General features: G+C 36.4%; 1 protein-coding gene across 2 annotated transcripts in view; it reads left to right on the forward strand.

Annotated features, from left to right (window-relative positions):
• RNF13 (ring finger protein 13) overlaps positions 1-14,809 on the forward strand; it is a 119,809-nt gene that overhangs the window by 85,219 nt on the left and 19,781 nt on the right. The gene's annotated exons all lie outside the window — the stretch shown is intronic.

Below are 14,809 nucleotides of genomic sequence, written 5' to 3' on the forward strand. Positions count from 1 at the left end.
TACTTCTCTGCACCAGGGTGGTCTGCTCCCCTCTGATCTTCCTCCCACTCTCGCTCCCACCCTACAGCACCACTGTATTAACATTGCATTAACTAAACACGTAGTTTATAGTCTTGTATTAACTAAACACAATAGGTATCTATTATATGTCAATATATTTTAAATGTATCATCTCATTTAATTTAAAGGCAAAAAATTTAATGTCACACAGCCAGTACTGACAGAGCTGGAGAAGGGCATGGGTCTAATGCTCTAGCCAATGTAGTTTCTCCTGCTTATGCTTAGTGAGTTTTTAGTGCAGGTACATGCTTGTTAAATCTTTTTGGCCAATAGTTCCTAGAATTTTCAATTTCTATACTAGTAAAAATGTTCTTTTTTTAAATTCAGTGGAGAAAATGCATAAAGAGTGGAAAGGAGAAATAGAGAAGGCATTAAAACTTAGTTCTGTCAACTACAGTTTAATTTAAAAAAATTAGTTCTGCAAAATTTTTGTTTTTCCAAGTAATAAAATGTTTAAAAAATACCATTTATAATAACCATTATTTTATGAAAAATATAAAATTTAACAACAAAAAAGTAGGAAAAATCACGTTAAAAATTTATAGCAACATTTATAAAAATGCAGTGCACTGTCATCATACACTGTGGATTAAGTAAAAGTTATTCATAGACCAATTTGAGGATTGGCTTTAGAAATCACTTTTTTAGGCTCCGTTTTGTGTGTTTATTTTTGTGTTTCCTAAACCCAGAAAAAAAATGATGTTGATATTATTCTGGGTTAAAAAAGGGCATGCATAGTTGGCTCTTCTTCTGAGTAAGATGAGTAGCCATTGTAGGATTTTGAGCAGAGAAAAGATAAGATCTAAATTAAAAGTTAGTGGATCTTTCTTGCTGCTGTGTTAAGAATAGGATGTAGAGGGTCAGGGGTGTAAGCAGAGAGACCAGATAGGAGACTGTTGCAATAATCCAAGTGAAAGATGAATGTGGAAAAAGTGGCAAAGAAGGCAGTCAGGAACTTTACTGCAACTCCCTTATTTTATAGTGGGAAAACGGAGCTCAAGAGGAACTGGGTGACTGTCTTCAGATCACACAGTTAATCAGTGGTAGAACTGGAATTGGAATCTAGGCCCCTGGTCTCCCAGGCCAGGGAGCATCACACAGGTAGTCATCTCCATTATTACCTAGAATCTCACTTGCTCCATCCAACAATAGAAGTCATTTTGTGAAGTTACCAGGATTGTTATTTTGGGATTATTAGACCAGTACCATCTTTGTAAATGCTACATAGGCCAAACAGAACCTTTTGGCCCCTGTAGAATGGAACACCACAAAACATCTTTTTTTTTTCTTACCACCTATTAACCTTAAGACAGATTACCTTGATAATCATAATACTGGATGTTTTCTCAGTGACATGCAAAGGGAAAACAATTCACAATAGACTTCTTCTAATGCTTTGTGGTGCTGAATGATTACTTTTATTAAATATGTTTCTATTCTGGGGGAAAAAAAAGAAAGATGAATGTGGCTTGGACTGGAGTGCTAACAGTAGAGGAGGTGAAGGAATCTTAAATTCTAGACATATGTGTAAGATGGAATGTACTAGATTTATTGATGGACTAGATGTGGGGAGAGGAAACAGGATGACTCCAGATCATCATTTGGTTTCAGCAACTGGAAGGATGGCATTGCCTTAAATAGAAATAAGGATGGTTAATAAGTGGTGGCACAGGTTTGGAGAGAAAATTTGGGAAATCAGTTTTGGACATGTGGAATTTCAGATGTCCACTAGACATTTAAATGATTCTGGAGTTTAAGAGAAGGGTCTGAACTGGAAGAATTGATATAAAGATGTATTTAAATTATGAGACTGGATGAGATTACCAAGAGAATGAGTATAGATGGACAGAAGAATACCAAAGACATTTGCATCCCAACATTAAGGAAGAAGAGGAATCAGCAGTGGAGACTGAGAAGGAGTGACCAGTTATATAGAAGAAAATCAAAAAGAGTGGTTTACCAGAAACCAAGTGATGCAGATCTCTAAGGAGCAAGGAGTGATAGATAACCTGTGTCAAATGTTCCCAAAAGATAAGTAAGATGAGAACTAATTGACCGTTAGAAGTTATTGATTATCGTGATGTGCAGTTTTGACAGAGTGGTCAGTCCAAAAACCTGCTTGTGGTGGGTTTGAGAATGAAAGGAGAGGAATAGTAACTATAGACAACTTTTTCAAGAAATTTAACCCCAAAGGAGAGCAAAAAAATCGTTTAGTAGCTGTTAGGGGCAGTTTTGTTAAGGAATAGCAGTATATTTACTGAAGGAAATTGATGATGCAGGTGATAGATGGGAGAATTGCTGTCATAATGTCTTTGTGAAGGCAAGAAGGCATGGGATCTAGTGTACAAATAGGTGGATTGGCCTTAAATAGGAGCATGGAGAGTTGAGCTAAGGGAAAGTAGTATATATGATCACAAAATCCTGGTAGTATTTATGGTGGTCAGGCTGTGGAAGTATTCTTTACTTCCATTGTTCTCAATGAAGTAGGAAACACAATCATCAACTGAAAGATGAGGATGGGGGAGGAGATGTTGGAGGTTTAAGAACAGAAAAGTATAAAATATTATTCTAGGAGAGTGGATGGGCAGATGGACTAGGGAAATATGACTGCCTGGGAGCCTGAACCTCCCTTTCAGGTTCATAGTTATGAACCAATCAGCATAACTGTGTGTTTTTGTCTATAGTCATGTTCTTCTGTATGGAGTGGTATTTATCCTTACTATACCTTCACATTTTTAAAAGATGTTAAGTATAACATGTATACAGAAAAGTATATAAGACATTTTTCTGGAACCATCCAGTTGAAGAAATAGAACATTATTAGCATCACAGAAACTACTGCGTCCCCTTCTAGATTGTAATCCTTTCCTCCTCAATGGAAGTAATCACTATGCTGGCTTATGATAATCATTTCATTGCCTTTCTCTTAAGTTTTATCACCTGTGTATGGATTCCAAAACAATATGATTTAGTTTTTCCTATTTTTGAACTGCATTTTTTGGTCTAACCTCGTTTACTAACAATTTTTTGGTGAATTAACCCACTTTATTGCTTGTATATATAGTTCATTCACTGTCATTTCATTGCATAAATATATTATTTATCCATTTTACTATTAATAGACATTTGGGATTTTTGTTTTGTTTTGTATTTATTTTTTATTGAAGTATAGTTGATATATATATATATATATATATATATATATATTCTGTTTCATTTCCCCAGTTTGGGGTCATTACAGACCATACTTTTAAGAACATTCTTATATGTATATCCTGGTGTACATCAGCATGAATTTCTTTATGTTATATACGTGGAAGTAGATTAGCTGGCTCATAGGATATACATATCTTTAATTTTATTGGATAACACCAGGTCTTTTTCAAAGTGATGATGGTACCAGTTTATATTCCCATCAGTAGTGTATAGGAGTTCCTGTTGTCCCACATATGTACCAATATTTTGTATTGACAGACTTAAATTTTATCCAATCCAATGGGTTTATAAAGATAGCTCATAGTGGTTTTAATTTACATTTCCCTCCTTGTCAGTAAGGTTAAGTGCCTGTTTATATTTTTATTTACTAGTTATATTTTCACTTCTGTGAAGCACCTTTCATGTCATTTTCCTGTTGGGTTGTTCTCCCCTGCTTTTTGCATGTAGGAGGAATTCTTCAGATGTTCTCACAACCCCGCCTTGGAGTTGTGGTGTGTGATGAATCAGTTCTTCACTGATTTTGTGTCTTAACTGTCTTCTAGTCTGTCGCTTATTTTTTCACAGGACTAAAGTTCTTTTATGGTAGTGTTTTTGCATGTTTTAAAAGAACTTCTTCCATACTGTGAGATCATATAGATACTATCTTCCGAAGGCTTTATGGTTTTGCCTTTCATGTTTAGGTATTTAGTCCACCTAAATTGATTATGTAAAATGTGGGCCCAATTTAAGTTGTTTCCAATTTGATATTTAGTACAAGTATATCCAGTTGTCTCAGAGCTAATTATTACAAATACACTGCTCACAGTGTTGGTCATCTCTGACACAGTCAAGTGTCTATGAGTTGCTGAACTTCTGATGGTCTTATTGTTTATCCTTATACCAGTACCACACTGTCTCAGTTACTGTAGGCTTACGGTAAGCGAGTTAATCCTCCCAGCTTGCTCTTCTTCAACAATTTTTAGCTATTCTTGACACTTTGCATTTCCACGTAAATTTAAAATCAGCTTGTCAAGGCCACCCTACCTCTAGACATATACATACAACTATTGTATTTGTATAAAATATTTGTATAAAATACAAGTATTTGTATAAAATATACATAACATAAAAGTTACCATTTTAACCATTTTTAAGTGTAAAGTTCTGTGACATTAATTATTATGTATTCACATTGTTGTGCAGTCATCACCCCCATCCCTCTCCGGAACTTTTCCATCCTCCCAAACTGAAGCTCTGCACCCAATAAACAGTAACTCCCCATTTCCCCCTCCCACCAGCCCATGGCAGCTATCATTCTGCTTTCTATCTCTATGAATTTGACTTTTATAGGTATGTCATATAAGGAGAATAATCAGTGATTGTCTTATTTCACTTAGCATGATGTCCTCAAGGTTTATCCATGTTGTAGGTCCATCCATGTTGTAGTATGTGTCAGAATTTCTTTCCTTCTTAAGACTGAGTAATATTCATAGTAGTCTGTGTATTTACCATGTACTGTTTATCCATTCATGTGTTGCTAGGTACCTGGGTGCTGTTGTGAATAATGCTGCTGTAAACACAGAGGTACAAATATCTGAGTCTCTGCTTTCAGTTCTTTTGGGTATATATCCAGAAGTGGAATTGCTGGGTTAAATGGTAACTCTCTGCTTAATTTTTTGAGGAACGCCATACCATTTTCCATAGTGGCTGCATCACTTTACATTCCCACCAACACTGCACAAGAGTTCCAGTTTTTCTACGTCCTTGCCAACACTGTCGTTTTTTGGGTTTTTTTTTTTTTTTTTTGATAATAGTCTTCTTAATGAATGTGACATGGTGTCTCATTGTGGTTTTGATTTGAATTTCCCTGATGATTAGTGATATTAAGCATGTTTTCATGTGCTTGTTGGCCATTTGTCTGTCTTTGAAGAAATGTCTGTTCAGGTCCTTGGTCCAGTTGTATTTGTCTTTAAACTTTTGGGAAATAATTTCAAACTTAAAAACACTTTGCTTCAAAGTTAAAAAAACTTTTGTTCTGAGAAAGATTCTGTTAAGAGGACAAAAAAAACTTTGCATGAGTTGTCTAAAAACTCCCATATATCCTTTACCCAGATTTACCTATTACTTACTGTATTAGTTTCCATAGGGTTGCCATAACAAAGTACCACAAACTAGGTGGCTTAAAACAATAGAAATTTATTTTCTCATAGTTCTAGAAGCTGGAATTCCAAAATCAAGGTGTTGGCAAGGTTGTTTCATTCCTAATCTAGGGAAGGATTTTTCCTTGTCTCTTCCTTGTTTCTGGTGTTTGCTGGCAATCCTTGGCTTTCCTTGCCTTGCGACAGCACAACTCCAGTCTCTGCTTCCATCTTCACATGGCTGTTTTCCGTGTGTGTGTGTGTGTGTGTGTGTGTGTGTGTGTGTGTGTGTGTGTGTCTAAATTTCCGTTTCTTATAAGAACACCCAAATACATTATAACCTCATCTTAACTTGATTATATCTGGAAAGAACCTATATCCAAATAAGGTAACATTCACAGGTTCCAAATGGACATAAGTTTTTGGAGGCAATCTATTGTTTTATCATTTTTGCGCTCCTTCTTTACATATGTATGTATATAAAATTTTTCATCTGAATAATTTGAGAGTAAGTTATATACGTCATGATCCTTTATGTCTAAATATTTTCATGTCTATTTCTTAAGAATAAGGAGATTCTTTTGTGGTACTGCATTTAAGTCACCAACTTTAGGAAATTTGCTGATGGACTATTTTAATCTAATTCATTGTCCTTTCTCTAGTTTTGTCATTTGTCCCAGTGGGTTCCTTTATAATAATTTTTCTTCCAGTATAGTATCCAATCTAGTATCATTTATTGCATGTGGTTATATTTCTTTGGGTTTCTTTAATCTGGACTTGTTCTTCAGCCTTTGTCTTTTGTGACATTGACATTTAGAATAACAGAGTGCCCCTGCCTTTTGTTAAAAACAGTTTTGTTTTTTAATTAGTAGATTTTATTTTTAGAGTAGTTTTAGGTTTACAGACAAATGGAGTAGAAAGTATAGAGAGCTCTTATATGCCCCTCCCCTCTTAAAATACTCTGAATATTATCATCTTTCATTTGTGTGGTACATTTATTAGAAATGATGAATAAATATTGATATATTATTAACTAAAGTACATAGTTTGCATTAGAGTTCACTGTCCATTGTACAATTTTATGCATTTTGACAAATGTGTAATGTCATGTATCTACTATATCATACAGAATAGTTTCACTGCTCTAAAAATCCCCTGTGCTCCATCTATTCATCCCTTTCCTCTTCCTTCCCACAAACCACTGGCAACCGCTGATCTTTTACTGTCTCTATAGTTTTACCTGTTGCAGACTGTCATATAGTTGGAATAGCAAATATGCATTTAAGGTTCTTCCATGACTTTTTGTGGCTTGATAAGTCATTTCTTTTTATTGCTGAATAATACGCCATTGTATGGATGTACCGAAGTATGTTTATCCATTTTGTCTATTGAAGAACATCTTAGTTGCTTCCAAGTTTTGGCAGTTAAGAATAAAGCTGCAGTAAACTTTTGTGTGCATGTTTTTGTGTGGACATAAGTTTTCAACACATTTGGGTAAACAAGGAGCACGATAGCTGGATCATATGGTAAGACTGTGTTTAGCTTTGTAAGAAAACTGCTAAACTGTCTTCCAAAGTGGTGGTACCATTTTGCTTTCCCACCAGCAATAACTGAGAGTTCTGTTGCTGCACATCCTCCTCAGCATTTTTTGTCAATGTTTTGTATTGTAGCCATTCTAATAGGTGTGTAGTGGTATCTCATATATATAATGTTGTGCAACTTTTTTATGCTTATTTGTATTTGCCATCTGTGTATCTTCTTTGATGAGATCTTTTACTCATTTTTTAATTGGGTTATACACTTGGTTGAATGTTTCTGTTCCTCCAAAATTCATATGTTAAAGCCACAATCCCCAATGTGATGCTTTTGGAGGTAGGACCTTTGGGAAGTGATTAGGTCATGAGGGTGAAGCCCTCATGCATGGGATTAAGTGCCCTCATACTTGAAGAGACACAAAGGAGATGATCTCTCTCAGGTGAGGATACAGCAAGAAGGCTGTATCTGCAAATCAGGAAGAGAGTGATTACCAGGAACCAAATTGGCCAACCCCTTAATCTTGGATTTCCTAGCCTTCAGAACTGTGGGTAGTAAATGTTTGTTTAAACCACCCAGTCTGTGGTATTTGTTATGGCAGCCCAAACTGACTAAAACAGGTTGTTTTCTTATATGAGTTTTAAGAGTTCTTTGTATATTTTGGATACCAAGCCTTTATCAGGTATGTATCTTGCAAACATTTTTTCCCAGTGTGTGGCTTGTCTTTTCATTCTCTAACAATGTCTTTCTCAAAGAAGTTTTTAATTTTAATGAAGTCCCTCTTATCAGTTTTTTCTTTCATGGTTCATTCTTTTGGTGTTGTACCTAAAAATTCGTTGTCAAATTCAAGGTCACCTAGATTTTCTATGTTATCTTCTAGAAGTTTAATAGTTTTGCCTTTTCCATTTAGGTCTTTGATCCATTTTGAGTTAATTTTTGAGAATGGTGTCACATCTGTGTCCAGATTCATTTTTTTTGATAATTTCTTTTTATTCTGGTAATAACATAAAATTTGTCACTTTTACCATCTTAAGGATACAATTCAGTGGTATTAATTACATTCACAATGTTTTTGCTAATATTTACACCACTATCTATTTCTAAAATGTTTTCATCACTCTAGAAACTCTGTACCTCTGAAACAATTACTTCCTATTCCCACCTCCCACAAGACTCTGGTAACCTCTAGTCTACTTTCTGTCACTACGAATTTGCCTAGTCTAGATATTTCATATAACTGGACTCATACAATATTTGTCCTTTTGTATCTGGCTTATATCATTTAGCATAATGTTTTCAAGGATTACCCATGTTGTACATGTATCAGAACTTCATTGCTTTTTATGACTGGATAATATTCCATTGTATGCTTTTACCACATTTTGTATATTCTTTTATCTGCTGATGGACACTTGAGTTACTTTCACCTTTTGGCTATTGTGAATAACACTGAAAACTGGTGTAAAATTATATTTGAGTTCCTGCATTCAGTTTTTTGAGTAAGTACCTAAGACTCTTACTGGGTCATATAGCAATTTTCTGTTTAACTTTTTGAGAAACTGCCATGCTGTTCCACAGCCACTGCGCCGTTTTACATTCCCAGCAACAAAGCACAAGGGTTCTTATCCCTCCACATCCTTGTCAGTGTTCTTTGACACACAAACGTTTTCAATTATGATGAAGTCCAAATTCTCTTTTCTTTTTTTGTTCATGCTGTTGGTGTCATAATTTAAGAGTACACTGCCAAGAAATAGAGACACAGATGTGGAGAACAAACATGGATATCAAGTGGGGGGGGGGGGGGTCGGGGCTTGGGATGGGATGAATTGGGAGATTGGGATTGCCATGTATACATTACTAATAAGAAAAAAAGTATCAAATTGTACACTTTAAATATATGCAGTTTATTGTATGTCAATTGTATCTCAATAAAAGGTCTTAAAAAAATACACTGCCAAATCCAAGCTCATGAATACTTACCCCTGTGTTTTCTTTTAAGAGTTTTATGGTTTTAGTTCATACTAGGTCTTTGATCAGTTTTGAGTTAATTTTTATATACAGTGTGAGGTAGGGCTCCAACTTTATTCTTTTGCATGTGGAAATGCAATTGTCCCCGCATCATTTGTTTAAGTGACTATTCTTTCTTCATTGAATGGTCTTTTGCCCTTGTTAAAAATATTGGCCATAGATGAATGGGTTTATTTCTATACTCTCAAATCTATTCCATTGATCTCTATGTCTGTCCTATGCTAGTACCACACTGTTTTGATTACTCTGATTTGCACTACATTTTGAAATTGGGAAGTATAAGTTCTCCAGCTTTGTTCTTCATTTCCCAAGATTGTTTTGGCTATTTAGGATCCCTTGCGAATTCCATCTGAACTTGAGGTTCAAGTTTTCCATTTCTGCAAAAAAAGTTGTGGGAACTTTGATAGGGCTTGTGTTACACTTGTAGATTGCTTAGGGTAGTATTGATACCTTAACAATGTTACGTCTTCCAGTCCATGAAAATGGGATGTCTTTCTATTTATTTACGTCTTCTTTAGTTTCTTCCATCAATGTCTTACAATTTTCAGTATACTAGTCTTTTGCCTCCTTTGCTAGATTTTTTCCTAAGTATTTTATTCTTTTAGATGTTATTGCAAATGGAATTAATTTCTTAATTTCTTTTTTGGATTGTATATTGCTGGTGTATAGAAACTGAACTGATATGTTGATTTTGTAACCTGCAACTTTGCTGAATTTATTAGCTCTAGTAGGTTTCTTGTGGATTCGTTAGGATTTTCTATACATAGGATCATGTCCTCTGTGAATATACATGGTTTTACTTTTTCCTTTCCAATCTGGATTCCTTTTATTTGCTTTTCTTGTGTAATTATTCTGGGTAGAACCTCCAGTACAGTGTTGAATAGCAGTGGTGAAAATATGCACCCTTAATTTGTTCCTGATCTTAGGAGGAAAGCTTTCAGTTTTTCACAACTGAGTACGATGTTAGTTGTGTGATTTTTAAAAATGCCACTTATCCAATGAGAAAGTGGGCAGAAGACCTAAATAGACATTTCTCCAAAGAAGACATAACAGATGACCAACAGGCACATGAAAAGATGCTCAATATCGCTAATTATTAGAGAAATACAAATCAAAACTACAATGAGGTATCACCTCACACCAGTCAGAATGGCTGTCATCAGAAAGTCTACAGATAATAAATGCTGGCAGGGAAGAAAAGGAAACCCTCCTACACTGTTGTTGGGAATGTAAACTGGTACAACCACTATGGAAAACAGTATGGAGATTCCTTAGAAAACTAAAAATAGAGCTACCATATGATCCAGCAATCCCACTCCTGGGCATATATCCAGAAAAGACAAAAACTCTAATTCAAAAAGATACATGCACCTAGGTGTTCATAGCAGCACTATTTACAGTAACCAAGACATGGAAGCAACCTCAGTTTCCATCAATAGATGAATGGATAAAGAAGATGTGTATGTATGCAATGGAATATTCCTCAGCCATAAAAAACAATGAACTGTGCCATTTGCAGCAACATGGATGGACCTAGAGTATATCATACTAAGTGAAGTAAATCAGGCAAAGAAAGACAAATATCATTTGATACACTTATATGTGGAATCTAAAAAATAATACAAATTAATCTATATTACAAAACAAACAGAGTCACCGACATAGAAAGCATACTTATGGTTACCAGAGGGAGAAGGAGGAGGGAATTAGGAGCATGGGATTATCAGATACAAACTACTATACATAAAATAGATAAGCAACAGAGATTTTCTATATAACACAGGGAACTATATTCAGTATCAAAACAAATGGAAAAAATGCCATTTATCATGTTGATAAAGTTCTCTTTTACCTAGATTAAGTTTTTGGCACATCTAGTTGTTCTGGCACCATTTTTAAAAAGACTGTCCTTTCTCTCTTGCTTTGTTGTCAAAGAGCAGTTGACTATATTTGTCTATTTCTGGGCTTTCTATTCTGCCCAATTTATCTTTATGTCTGTTCTTTCACCAATTCCATACTGTTGTGATTATGGTGGCCTTATAGTAAGTCTTCAAGTGAGGATAGCATCTACTCAGGAGTTCTCCCGGTGTCTGCGTATAAGACTGAAACCTCTCTGGAGCTGTAGTAAATTGTGATACCAGAGCTCTCACCTAGTGTGTGTCTGTGGTACCACAAACCTTAGTGCATGGTTTATCATCTTTGTTCTCAAAGATCCCCAGTCTGGCATGCTATTCTTGTCGGTACTTGGATACATCAAAATAGAAACTGTTCCCTTGGGCAGTCCCTCTAAAATTCTGACATTGGACATACATTCTACACCTTTCCCTTCCCAGGTAGAAGACAGGAGTTGGGGCTTCCCTCCTAGGGGAGAGGGGTTCTGGTACAAGAGAGTGGAGAGTATAATGAATATTCTTAGTGGGCTTTGATGTTGTTGGCTTCACGCTTGCCTTTGGTGCAGGAACCTTTTAACTGTTTTGGGGATTTCTCAGAGAGGTGTTTGGTCTGTTTGTTAATATTATGTCTCCCTGGTGGCAGGCAGATCCAGGACGGGCTTCCTGTTCTGCCATCTTGCTGACATCACTGCTCTCCTTCACTTTTTTTAATTAATTAATTTACTTATTTATTTTTGACTGCATTGGGTCTTTGTTGCTGCGCGCAGGCTTCCTCTAGTTGCTGCTAGCGGGGGCTACTCTTTTTTGTGGTGCTTGGGCTTCTCATTGTGGTGGCTTCTCTTGTTGTGGAGCACGGGCTCTAGATGTGTGGGCTTCAGTAGTTGTGGTACTCAGCCTCAGTAGTTTTGGCTTGCAGGCTCTAGAGTGCAGGCTCAGTAGCTGTGGCACACAGGCTTAGTTGCTCCATGGCATGCGGGATCCTCCCGGACCAGTACCCGTGTTCCCTGCACTGGCAGGTGGATTCTTAACCACTGCACCACCAGGGAAGTCCCCTCTCCTTCACTTTTGAAGGATAATTTTGCAGGGTACAGAATTCTAGGTTGGTAGGGTTTTTTTTCCCCCTCAGTACATTAAATATTTTACTTAATTCGCTTGCCTGTTTCCAGAGGAGAGTCGAGTATAATTCTTATCTTTGTTCCTGTAAAGGTAAGGTGTCTTCTTCCCCCCCTGGCTTCTTTCAAGATAGTTTTTTTTTTAATCTTCGATTTTCTACAGTTTGAATATGATATGCTTAGGTTTTGTGGGTTTTTTGGCATTTTCTTGCTTGGTGCTCTCTGATCTTCCTGGATTTGTGGTTTGTCTTACATTCATGGGGGAGTGGGGGGATTTCTCGATCATTTCAAATATTGCTTCTGTTCCTTTCTCTATTCTCTTTCTGGTATTTCCATTACACATATGCTACACCTTTCTTTTTTCAGTTGTTCTACAGTTCTTGGGTATATTGGGTTGGGGGGGTATTTTTTTTGTTTTTTCTTCTTCAGTGTTTTGTCTTTCAGTTTTGGAGATTTCTATTGACATAGCCTCAAGCTTAGAGATTCTTTCCTTAGCTGTGTCCAGTCTGCTAATGAGCCCATCAAAGGTGTATTTCATTTCTGTTTTTGATCTGTAGCATTTCTTTTTAATACTTTCTTAGAATTTCCATCTCTCTGTTTACATTACCTACATCTATTCTGCATATTGTCTACTTTACTTATTAGAGCCCCTTAGCATATTAATCAGAGTTGTTTTAAATTTATGATCTGATCATCCTGACATCCCTGCCAAATCTGAGTTTGGTTCTGATGCTTGCTCTGTCTCTTCAAACTATGTTTTCTGCCTTTTAGTATCCCTTGTAATTTTTTGTTGGAAAAGCTGGACATGATATTCTGAGGGAAAGGAACTCCATTAAGTAGGCCCTAGGTGGTGTGGTGGTGAGGTGGGGGAGGACAGGAAGCATTCTGTAGTCCTATGATTATGTCTCAGTCTTTTAGTGAGCCTGTGGCTTTGGGCTGTGAACTTCACAAGTGCCTCGCAGTTTTTTCCCAGCCTTTAGTGGGACCTGATGGCTGGAGAGGTTGGAGTTTGGTTTTTCCCTTCCTCCGTGTTAGTTAGACTCTGATAAAAACCCTAGTAGGTTATGATCTGGTTAGGTAGTTTATTCTCGAGGGCAGGCTTGTTAAGAACAGAATGCCCTGGAGTATTTTAAAGTGGCTGCTTTCCCCCTCCCCTGCCAGAAGCCCAAGGGGATCTTTCTCCACTATTCGCTGTGAGAACCTGGTAGAACGCCACAAGATAAAACTCACAAAAGATGTTCAGGGTCTGCTGGGTTTTAAACTCTTAGACTTGTACACACTGAGCCTCTAGCAGTTCATGAGTTACAGTTCAGTTTTGCCTGCCCTGGTACTGGTTCCTGTGGCAGTTTCTGCTTAGGGATTTCTGCTCTGATAAGTTGTGATTCTCTGTATCTACCGTTCTGTATCTCTGGTTTGGGGGTCAGCAGTTTGCCCTGTGGGTTCATGTCTCGAATGGATCCAAGAAGAATTAAGGATTTTTCAGTTTGCTCAGCTTTTTACTTGTTGTTATGGCAGAGTGGTGACTTCTAAGCTTCTTATGTGCTGGACCAGAAAACTTCCCCTAGAGTTTTAAACTCTCAAGCTCAGCACACTGAGCCTCCAGCAATTTATCACTTACAGTTTATGATTTTCTACCTAATGCTGTTTTCCACAGCCTTTTGCTCCTGGGCCTCTGCTCTAGTAGGTTGTGATTCTCTGTATCTGCTAATCTGTCTGTCCAGTTTGGAGGGCAGCAGTTTTCTCTGTGACCTTAGTCCTTCAGTAGATCTAAAAAAGAGTTGTTGATTTTCAGTTTTTTTAGCTTTTTCCTTGTGAGCATAGGAGTGACAACTTCCAAGATCCTTATGTGCCACACCAGAAACTGGAATCTCTCCTTTGCCCTTCTAGTCCTACTACTACTACTGCTTCATACCACCTTGGTTATATGTGTTTCTCTAGATCATTTATTTACCTAGGAATGAAACTTCTGAGCCATACAGTATATATATTATCAAATTTACTGCATAGTGCCAAGTAATCTCCAAAGTGTTTATACCAATTTACCATCCTATAAGAGGTAAATGAGAATTCCTTTTACTTTACATATTTCCAAGTCAGCCCAGTATTCTTAGAAAGGTTTAGGCCTGATCAGATCCACCTGTCTTTCATGAGGTCTTCATTTAGTTTATTACCAACAAAATTATTTGTTAATATTATTTTTGATTCATAAATCTGCTTTTAAAAAATACTTCTCTTAAGTAACTTATAAATTAACTTATATGGTAAATTCCAGATTTAAATATCTATTCATGCATTCAGTAAATATATACTGGGCACTTGCTGTGCTCTAGACACTGTTCTACCTAAACATTGGGGATGCAATAGTGAGTATAAGACAAAAAGGAACTGTCATTCCAAGTTTTACCTAAAGATCTCACACTGGTTTCTTTAACTATTGAATTAATAGTTTAGAAAACATTTTGACTTAATGCATCTTTTTGTGAATTGCTAATACATAAATGAGATGGGCCTCACATTTTAAAATTATTTGTTATTAGTCTACATCCTGAAGATATTTTTCTTTGCATAGGTTGTATTATTTTTTAACTTTTAAGAAACATTCATACCTAGCATGGCATGCACTTAGTAGGAATTCAGATATTCGCTACTTGCTCCAAATTATAATTAAGTCAAACCATTTAAATTCAGTTATCCTGGTCCTAAAAATATTAAACTTTCCAGCAGCTGTTAGAGTTCCAAACCTTTGCTAATATGCCCTCTATTGCATCCATTGACAGTAGTTTTTAATTTACACAAAACATTTGACAGTGTAAAACTTTGTTCTCAGCATATCTATGATCATTCCATTGTA

Source organism: Hippopotamus amphibius, chromosome 6 (genome assembly GCF_030028045.1).
Source record: "Hippopotamus amphibius kiboko isolate mHipAmp2 chromosome 6, mHipAmp2.hap2, whole genome shotgun sequence".
Taxonomy (NCBI): Eukaryota; Metazoa; Chordata; class Mammalia; order Artiodactyla; family Hippopotamidae; genus Hippopotamus; species Hippopotamus amphibius.